Below are 11,102 nucleotides of genomic sequence, written 5' to 3'. Positions count from 1 at the left end.
CTTCCTCTTGTTGGGATTGCATGCTAAAGCCGAGAGGCCTAGTAGGCAGGTTTAAAAAAACCTATAGGGTGGGGTGTTAAGATGGATACTTATCTAATAGCTTTAAAAATATCCACCATTTCTAAAATCATTTCTAGAAAATTGCTACTCCGTCCCTCTCATATTAGGTGTCTTGTTTTGACTAGTCTATCGTCAAATTTTTTATATTTTGACCATAAATTACACTTTATTTATAATTAAATATGATTCAAAACTTGTATCATTAGAAAATATATTTAATCCTCTATAAAATGTATTTTTAAATATTTTAAGATAACATATAAATTTATCTTAATTGTCGGTCAAAGTGTGGTCAGTTTGACTAGGTAAAAGTCAAAACATGACACATAATATGAGATGGAGGGAGTATGAAGGTACATATTCTGTCAGAAAAAGAACTCATGCTCTATTACAATGTCTTTTTTTAGCTTCATCAAAACATCATAAATGCAGAGATTCCTTTTGAAGCTCGAGAAATCAAAGAAGTGCCAAAAGGACAAGTAAAAGTGGTCTTTTCCTGATCTTCTAGGCAATGCAAATCTGATTATACCCTGCGTACACATCCGGAAGGCAATAATACTCATGACCAGCCCTCGTCACTGATTATTACCCTTGGAGTACCGAAACATGTGAATATGCGCTTATGAAGAAAATTTATCGCCACCTTAGCATCGTTGGTCGGCAAAGCTTTAACCTCAACCCATATACACACATAATCCACTGCCAAAAGAATATATTGATTGTTGCACGATGAGATAAATGGTCACATGAAGTCTCAACTTCCAGAAGCACATTAAGAGGCATCTCTTCTCTCTTGGATATATTCCCAACCCGTTGACAGCGATCACATCTCAACACGAACTGATGAACATCTTTAAACAAAGTTGGCCAGAAAAATACCGCCGGAAGGATACGGGCAGCGGTCTTCTCTCCACCATAATGGCCATCATACACAGTGGCATGACAATCTCGCAAAATACCCTCTGTTTCACTATACTGAATGCACCTCCTGATAATCTGATCTGCCCACTCTCTGAACAAGAACGGCTGATCCCATCGATACTACTTTACTTCATAAAAAAACGTCTGCCTTTGAGCATAAGAAAATTATAAGGGAATAACATTACTCACAAGATAGTTCATAATATCTGCAAACCATGGTTCTTCTTCTTGCACCCTAAAAAGTTGCTCATCTGGAAAAGTTTCATTAATTATAACGTATTGTCTTGTGAAGCTTTACCTTGATCTTCCAAATGTGATAGATGATCCGCTACCTGGTTTTTGTACCTTTCATGTCTTTGATTTCCAACTCAAACTCCTGAAGTAAGAGAATCCATGGAATCAATCGAGATTTTGAATCTTTCCTCGGGAACAGATATCTAATAGCTGCATGATCAGTGTAAACTTTCACTTTTGTTCCAAGCAAGTAAGATCTGAATTTCTCGAACCCGTAGATAATTGCCAAAAGCTCCTTCTCCGTAGTAGTGTAATTCAGCTGAGCACCATTAAGGGTTTTACAAGCATAGTAAACCACATGGGGAATGTTCTTCTTTCTCTGACCAAGAACAACTCCAATTGCAAAGTTGCTAGCATCACACATCATCTCGAGGGGCTCATCCCAATCAGGTGTAGTAATAACAGGTGTTGTAGTCAAACTCTTTTTTAGAGTCTCGAAAGGAGTCACACATTCTTCATCAAACGTGAAGGGAACATCCTTCTCCAACAAATTGCACAAGGGTTTAGAGATTTCGGAGAAGTCTTTAATGAATCGCCGATAAAAACCCGCATGACCAAGAAAACTGCGGATTCCGTTAACTGAGATTGGTGGAGGAAGATTTTCAATAACCCCCACGTTCGCCTTATCAACTTTAATCCCTTTACTAGATACCTTATGCCCGAAAATGATACCATGTTGCACCATGAAGTGACATTTTTCCCAGTTAAGCACCAGATTGGTCTCAACACACCTTTTCAGAACCAAGCTCAGATTATGCAAACACTCATCATAAGAAGACCTGAAACAGAAAAGCCTTCCATGAACACCTCCACATCAATACCAATCATGTCAGAAAATATGGCCATCATGCATCTCTGAAAAGTAGGGTGCTCCACAGAGCCCGAAAGAAACTCGACAGAAAGCAAAAGTGCCAAAAGGACAAGTAAAAGTGGTCTTCTCCTGATCTTCTGGGGCAATGCAAATCTGATTATAGCCTGAGTTCCCATCAAAAAGGCAATAATACTTATGACCAGCCAACCTATCAAGCATTTGATCGAAGAATGGAAGCAGAAAATGATCCTTCCTGGTGGCTTTATTCAACTTCCGATAATCCATGCATGCTCTCCACCCTATGACTGTCTGAGTAGGGATGAGCTCATTCTTCTCATTAGCCACAACTGTAATGCCTCCCTTCTTAGGTACACACTGCACCGGGCTCACCCACGAATTTTCGGAATTAGGATAGATGATCCCTGCGTCCAGCCATTTAAGAATTTCTTTCTACACCACCTCATTCATGTTAAGATTGAGTCTTCTCTAATGTTCAATGGTAGTTTTACTTCCTTCTTCAAGCATAATTTATGCTGGAAATAAGAAGGGTTAATTCCCTTGATATCTACTATAGTCCACCAAATTGCTGATTTAAACTCTCTCAGAATTCGCAAGAGCTTGTCTTCATCACTACCTGAAAGGTCAGATACAATAATAACATGTAAAATAGATGCATCACCTTAAAAAACAAACCTCAAATGATCAGGCAGTAATTTGAGCTCAAGTAAGGGAGCTTCTTCAATAGATGGTTTAAGACGATCCTGAGAATTTTTCAGCTCTGCTAATCCAAGAGACTCGAATGGCAATTGCAACTTCCTCTTCCATGGAGATGCATTCAAAAACTTAAATTCCTCTGCCCCTTCTTTGTCTTCACTATCAGATTCCCCTGTTAAGGCTCTCTCTAAGGTATCTAACCTTAGCAATTGATCGAGCTCCGAATTCAATACCGAGTCTACCAGCTCTACTTTATAGCACTCATCTTCGTCTGTGGGGAATTTTATTGCGTTAAAGATATTAAAAGTGACATCGTGATCCGGAACCCTCATTGTAAGTTCTCCCTTTTGCACATCGATCAAAGTTCGGCCTGTAGCTAAGAATGGTCTTTCCTAGATAATAAAAATCTTATTATCCTCCTCAAAGTCTAGGATGACAAAATCAGCAGGGAAGATGAGTTTATCCACCTTAACCAAGTCATCCTCCACAATACCTCGCGAATAAGTAATGGACCGATCAGCCAGTTGTAAGGACATGTTTGTAGGTTTTGGATCGGGCATACAAAGTTTCCTGAAGACAGACAATGGCATTAGATTGATGCTAGCACCCAAGTCACACAAACACTTGTCGAAAGATAACTCGACAGTAGTGCATGGTATCGTAAAGCTTCCTAGATCTTTAAGTTTAGGAGGAAGTTTATATTGCAGCACTGCACTGTACTCTTCCGTTAGAGCAACGGTTTCCAACTCCTCAAGCTTCAACTTCCGAAATTGAATACCCTTCATGAACTTAGCATAGCTCGGCATCTACTCTAGAGCTTCTTGAAAACCTATAGAAACTTGGAAAATTGCTTGTCGAACTTCTGCTTCTGCAGTCTTTTAGGATATGGAGGAGGCAGATAGACCTGTTTGTTCCTTGTATTCTACTCAGGAATAGTGTGTTCAGAAAAAAAATTCTTTATTTCCGTTTCTCCATCCTTCTGCTCAGCTGAATTATCAATAATTAAACTTTCTGGTACAGGGGCAGGCACAAGCGCGCTTGGATGAGGCGCGGGCGCGCTTGGCTTCTGCCGAAATTTTTCAGATTCTGAATTTTGATGGTTAGCGACCTTTCCAAACCTCAAAGTGATTTCTTTCAACTGTTCTTTTACTTCCCTCTTGCCCGAGTTAGCTTCCGTATCACTAGGAAGAGTTCCTTGGGGGTCGATTCAGCTGTGCATTATCGATTTGTCTTATTTGATTCTTAATAGCTTTGATCAAAACCGCTTAGCTTTTACACATTAGCCTCAATTCCTCTAATTCAGATTTTTTATTAGTAGATTGACCGGTACTTTCATGAGATTGTTGTTGCATTACCGGTGGCTGAAATTATTGCCTTGGTGCATAACGTTGTTAAAAACAAGGAGGGTTGAATGGCTTGGCTCCAAACTGCTGATACGGTTGTTGTGGATGTTGCATAGCACTCTGATTATTTCTCCAGCTGAAATTAGGATGGTTTCGATTGCTAGGATGATAAGTGGAAGGAATTGGTTGTTGTGGTCTCTGAAAATTGCTCTCAAACTGTGCTGACTCACTAGATATAGCACATTGATCCGTCGCATGTACACCTGCAAAAAGCTCACAAACACTTGCTATCTGATGAACTTCATAGTTAGCCAGAGAATCCACCTCCAAAAATCCCGCTATGTTGCCTTGTGGCAGTCTCTGACTTGGGTTCTGATATTCATTAACAGCCATCATTTCAATTAGCTCATACGCTTCCTCATAGCTCTTAGCCCATAAGGCTCCACCTGATGCTACATCAAGCATGAGTCTTGACTGTGCTCCCAAACCATTATAGAAGCAATTGATTGCCATCCAATTAGGCATTCCATGATGATGACACTTCCTAAGCATCTCCTTATAGTGCTCCCAAGCTTCATATAAAGTTTGTCCCAACTGCTGTGCAAATTGAGTAAGAGCATTCCTGATTGCAACTATTTTTGCCATCAGAAAGAATTTAGTAAGCAATTTCTGAGCAAGATCCTCCCATGTCGCAATAGAACCTGATGGTAGAGAGTGCAACCAGCTCATAGCTTTATCTCTCAGAGAAAATGGGAAAGTCTCAAATTCACAGCATCTTCCGAAATACCGTTGAACTTGAAGGTATCGCAGATCTCGATGAAATCCCTAATATGTATATTGGGATTTTCTGTTGGAGAACCCCCAAACTGGACTGAATTCTATAACATTTAAATCTTGCCATGCTTAATTTCAAAGGTATTAGCCGCAATGGCTGGTCTGATAATGCTAGACTGAATGTCACTGATTTTTGGTTGAGAATAATCCTTCAATGCTTTCGTTTCTGCAGCTGGTTCTCCTATTTCAATGATCATTTCCTTTTCTGCTTCTTCTAATTTTTCCTTACGAGATTGAGAATGTGTTTGCATACACGCTCGATCGAATTCCTAAAACACACAAACAAAGTAAACTTTGTAAGAGAATAATCCGAGTTAGTGAACTTTAACGACCACTGATGACAAGCACATAAACTAAATTTAACACCGATCTTAGCAGCGGCGCAAAAAACTTGTTCGCACAAAAATATGCAAGCGTACGCGATCACAAGTAGTATAATATTAAGTTAAGTTTGTTCCCACAGAGATTGGTTTAATTAACTTATGCAACAATGTATGATTATTATTCACTACTAAGACAAGTATCAAATTGAGTTTAATTATCTAAAAGTAATAATGCTAGAGTGAATTAACTACGAAATTAAAAATCAAGTTACCTATATGAAATAAAACATGGAATTTCAACTTCATTAAATAATTTGTTTAGAGTTTATGCCTTTAATCATAGTATGTGACGGTTACGATAACTAACCAGACAACACGAAATTAGTACTCAGCATCCACAATTCTGATAGAAGCTAGGCAGACAACAATTATATTTAGACCTTATATGTCTATAAGATTTGAAAACATAACGGTCCAAGTGCAAGTTATCTATTGAGATTACATAGGGCAGCGTAAGATGGTTAAAATTATACTAAAATTATGCATGTTAAAACATCCATAAACCTATGCTAGCATGACAAGTTCTAAACCTCTATATCCACTTTCGCAATTAATAGAGATTAACAAACAACTTAGATGTTAGCTACACATCCAAGAAAATTAAGCACAACCATACTAGGATATCAATAATTCATCACACGCTAAAAACTTTAAGGCAATCAACTACTAAACTCCATAAATAAATCCGCTAGAATCCAGTACTAGAAAAAACACCTTAGACATCGGTTAAAAACCGATGTCTATGTAAAAAATGGCTGATGTCTTCGCGATTGATGTTAAAAGTATTTTTTCATAGACATCAGTTTTTACCCGATGTCTAAAATATTCTTACACAACGCTTTGGGAAGATTCTGATGTCTTTTTCAAGTCAAACATAGCATTAGACATCGATTATTTATATTCAACTGTTGTATAAAATATGTTTCAACACCAGCTTTGTTAATATAGCCGATGTTATTTACAGAAATAGACATCAATTTTTAATCTAAACCGTTGTATTAAACATGGTTTAATGACGAATATTTAAATTTATACATAAAATACCAAAAAACTAAACTAACAAAATTGAATTGCAAAACTCAAACTACTATATCATTAACTAAAAAAATTCAAATACAAAATCAAAAAATAAGTTTAATTAAAAACCAAATATTTCTCAGTACATTTTGCATGAATAATACTGCCTATAAATAAACATAAACTGATCTCCCCAAACTCAAAATTATCAAATTCTTGTATTGGCATGGCGAAAACTTTCAATTACCCATCCATCAAGTCTGGGCCAGTTATTCCCTCTGGAAAACCTGGAAAGTTCTCTACTTCTGTTGTGATTATCAACTGTCCCAAGGGACACCACCTATCTGATATCCTTCAATCACTAAGGGCTTTAAATTTTCTCGGGCTGCATAGATAGCTGCAGTATACCCAGTAGGAGCTGAACCTATGATAACCACATTCTCGATACCGTGAGCTGCAAGATGGACAAAAAAAACTTACCAAATGAAATAAGAAATTTCAAAGGAACAGATAAAAATACATAGCATATATTAATATCTTTTCTATAAATATAAACATTTTATGGAACGTGCAAGTAATCAATTTTGAAATATTTAGTCAAACAATCACAAACCCCAGAATTCCATCAGTAATGAATTTCAAAAGAAATTCATGAACAACATCATCTCTAATGCTGCTTCTTGCTTAGGGAGACTTCTTCAAACATATTCTGTTGAATGATACTTCCCTTAATACTACAATTGCACAGAATACTTATAAATACCAAAAAAGCAATTTCCAGTAACTAAATATTACCAAACACATTATTCCTATTTTAATATAGTAATACTTCAGGCAAAGGAAAGCCTGTCACTTGGTTGAATTCCAAATTAAAACCAGTATGCCTTACGACTATAGTGAATAATCACAGTTAATGTCATCACTGATCACGTACTAGTCCATCACTAAAATGTACTCAAATTTATATCTGTGCACATTCATTTTATATTAGTAGGGAGCACATTTCAATTAAACTTTGATGTATGTACCTCGAGGTAATAGTCGTCAGCACAAAGCGGTGCTGCATGGTAATCCTTGCAAGGTTGTGGAGATAAAGGTTTCTTCAGAACTCCGGACATAATATCTTTCCTGATTCTTGGTTGATTTTAGAATGACATTAGTAGGTATAACTGGTGTTTTTTCCGGATCTTTGTTATGGATTCTTGGCAGGGTATGTTTTAGTATGCTATTCGATGTTTGTGAAAAATCGAAACAAGTGGAATCATTTTGAGACTGAGTTCTTGTAGCAGTTAGTGTACTAAGAACTGGATTAGGTGAAATGGTCCTTAAAAATGTATCATAATTACTAGGAATAACATGATAATTATCCGACCTGAATGGACGTCCATCCTAGTGAATCTTGGAGTCAGACTGTCCAATGTTCAGTTCATCATCACAACAAAACACACAACACAAAAAGGACAGCATTTTCACAGTTGTGTAACAAAAGTAATCAAGATTTCAGCAACAGATCAGACTGACTAATGGAAACGTACATCACCATCCAAACACACATTCGAATTATCCACCTTTTCTGGATCACGCATTTCCTCAAACAATGCAGGTGCACCATTAACATCCATGTTCTGCACTTTCCCAGCCACTTCCTTCACAATCTCAGTCAATCCAGAAACATATCCCTCCTGGATATACATACAAACGCCTCCTTCAGCATCACTACCCAAACCACCTACCTCCTCACCATCTCTATTCGAGCTACCCAAACCCCTCCTGCTAGTTTTCGGGCGAGGTTCTTCGAAATCATCGAACGAATTGTCTCATTCGGGGCTCTGAACATCGACTACACTCTTACCGTACACCAAAACCCTAGGTCTTTTCTGTTCAAAACCGAAATTAACACACAATTAGCGTTTCAAATATATATAAAAACACATATATATATATATATATATATATAATTTGGTTAAGGAGTGAGAAGTGGAGATTATGACTAACCGAACGGCGAGATGCGGTCGCCGAAGTCCTCGGTTCTTTCATGACCTAGAAAATTACCGGTGAATATGAAGTGTTTGTTGTATGTGTGTGTGTATTTGTGATTTAGGGGAATATATAAAGGGTAGGTGTAGTAGATTGGAGAGAATTTAGGAAATGAAAATCTCCCGCCTATGTTGAATTGGAGAGAGAGAAAGATGAGAGAGATGGAAGAGAAAGAAGAGAATGAAATGGAGAGAGAGACGAGAGTATGAGCGAGAGAGAGAGAGAGATAGGGGAGTCTGAAAGGGGATAGAATATTAGAATTTAGTCCTGAAGGGGGGAAATTGGGGGGGTTTTTTGTTTTAGTTAGGGGGATATTTGGAAAACAGAGGGGGAATTTATCCGCGTGTTTTTTAAATTTTTTAAAATTAATCATTAACAACAGTTGTAATTTTAAACCGATGTCTAAGAAAACTCGACATCGGTTATGTTAAAAACTGATGGTCTAATTCATGTTTCTTATTTTTTAAAAATAACTATTAACATCGGTTATTTTATTGACCGATGTGTAATAAACGCAGTAACATCGCTTTAGAAATAACCGATGTCTAAAATACCTTTGACATCGGTTGTCTCAGCAACCGATGTCTAAGAACCGATGTCTATTGACAGAATTCTAGTAGTGATCTCACGATAATGATTAGTTCATAATCGAACATCTCGTCATCATGGGTTCTATTGAAAATATGATACTAAAAAGGTTCTGAATACTACAAGAGAATAATAAAGTATCAAGGTTTAGAAAATAAATGTGAAACACGCATCCAAAGTATCGCCTAATTAGAAGAATACATAAGAATGATATAAAACTAAATCTTGTTCTTCTTAGCCGTATTCAATACTTTTTGGTTTCCAGACTTCTCTCATTCTTCCTTCTTGTTAAATTCGTCTCATTTTCTTTATTTATATGCTCCTGGTTGACTTGGCCACTCAGAATATCCAAAACATATTAGAAACATGATTCTGCCAACTCGACCTAGCGCGGGCGCGCTCAGTTCAGGCACGGTCGCACTCTGATCCTGGAAACTTGGGCGCGGGCGCGCTCAACTTCTGGAAAAATTCCTGTAGAATTCTCGTTTCTCGTTCTGATCATCTCGCAAGTGATCGCACTTCAATTCCTGATCTCTTATCAATATAAAAGCATAAAGAAGTTCATTCCTGCCTCCAACTAAAGCCCTGCACATACTTAACATAAAATGCATTAAAAACACCACATACTTGACGTCAAAACATCAACTTAAGCCAATATGAAGCGTTCTAAATGGATATAAAATCCACTTATCAACGTGTCATAAAAATCAACTCCCAGACATTGATAAAAACCTTTCACAATAAAGCGTGCCTTGTTCCTGTCAACAAAACCATCATATTTGTGTTTTATTCGAAAAATCCATTTACAACCCACCAAGTTTTTTTAAGAGAGGGAGGAACTAATTTCAAAGTTCCATTATGCACTAGTGCATTAAATTCATCTAACAATATTATATAAAATTTAAACTTCAACTAATATATGAAAAAGTTAATTATTAATGTAGGAGGATTTTTGGTGCATGTCAAGTTATAATGAAATGCAAGAAGGGTAAAGACATGATCACGTTGAGCATAACAAGACCAAACTACTTTAGATGCATAAAGTTAAATTCATGTTATAAACGGATTTCAAAGGATATGCAGATTATGCATGATCATGCTAAATATGGCATAATCCAGCTGCTTTATAATCCATATTTTATTTTAAATTTGGGTTTTATTTTATTAATTTTCTTTAGGATTTTATATCCCTACCTATATAAGTTCATTAGTATGTATTGGATTAGGAATTTTATTGAAATCAAAATCTAGACTGTTTTATCTTATTTTCTTATCGATTGAAGAATTCTTCCCTGTGGTTTTAAGGATTGTGTTATGGATTCAAGAGTTCCTGCTTGTGGATTCAAAAATGGCCTTGTGGTTTTAGGGATTGTAAGGATTTCTCCTGTAAGAGCCCATGAAAATTAGTGCTTAATTTTTCCACGCTCCCATGTTGCGTCAATTGGCATCAAAGTAGGGCATATCTTGTCTTTTCGTTACCTGAATAATTATAGGAGAACTGATCACCAAATAAGATCTTTGAACGGTTGGAACGAATTTAACCGCGACTTTTAAGATTTCCAAAAAGTGGAAATATTGACATAAGAAACAAATAACAATAACAAGCAACGTAGTGGTGAAAGGGAAGATCGGAATAGAGTCACTCGAAGTTGAAAATATCATGTGGGTGAAAATTTTGGCTTGGATTTAAGCACGGGCTATCGAATTAATGACGATGATATTTTGAGGCTGATATGTCATTATTCTATGAGTCTTTAGGAGTTGATGAGTTTCTAGATTGGCAAATAGATGTTGATAAATTTTTTAATATCATGGAGGCTCCAAAAAATATGCAAGCTAAGATATTAGCGTTCTGTTTGAAAGGTGTTGTATCTAGGTGGCGTGAAAAAAAATTCTTCATAGATAGAGAAAAGGAAAAAGGTAAGTCAAAATATATTGATATATGAGACATTTGATGAGGGATAGGTTTTTATAAGATAATCATAAGTATGAGATGCATCTTAAAAGTAAAGAAGAGGATAATACGGTTCATCATTTTGGATCTAATCTTGTTGATAATATGTTCAATAAATGTACGGAACCAAAACATGATAGTTTGTT

The 11,102-nt window shown here is 36.6% G+C and overlaps 1 non-coding gene across 1 annotated transcript; it reads left to right on the top strand.

Moving 5' to 3' along the window:
• Positions 1-4,666: 4,666 nt before the first annotated feature.
• LOC141687632 (small nucleolar RNA R71) lies at positions 4,667-4,773 on the top strand. Its single transcript, XR_012561122.1, has one exon. It is a non-coding gene; the product is annotated as a small nucleolar RNA R71 (small nucleolar RNA).
• The last annotated feature ends 6,329 nt before the right edge of the window (positions 4,774-11,102 follow it).

The sequence above is a fragment of the Apium graveolens genome, chromosome 9 (assembly GCF_009905375.1).
Source record: "Apium graveolens cultivar Ventura chromosome 9, ASM990537v1, whole genome shotgun sequence".
NCBI lineage: Eukaryota > Viridiplantae > Streptophyta > Magnoliopsida > Apiales > Apiaceae > Apium > Apium graveolens.
Note: the sequence above shows the minus strand (reverse complement) of the source record. Positions and strands in the feature narration are given on the sequence as shown.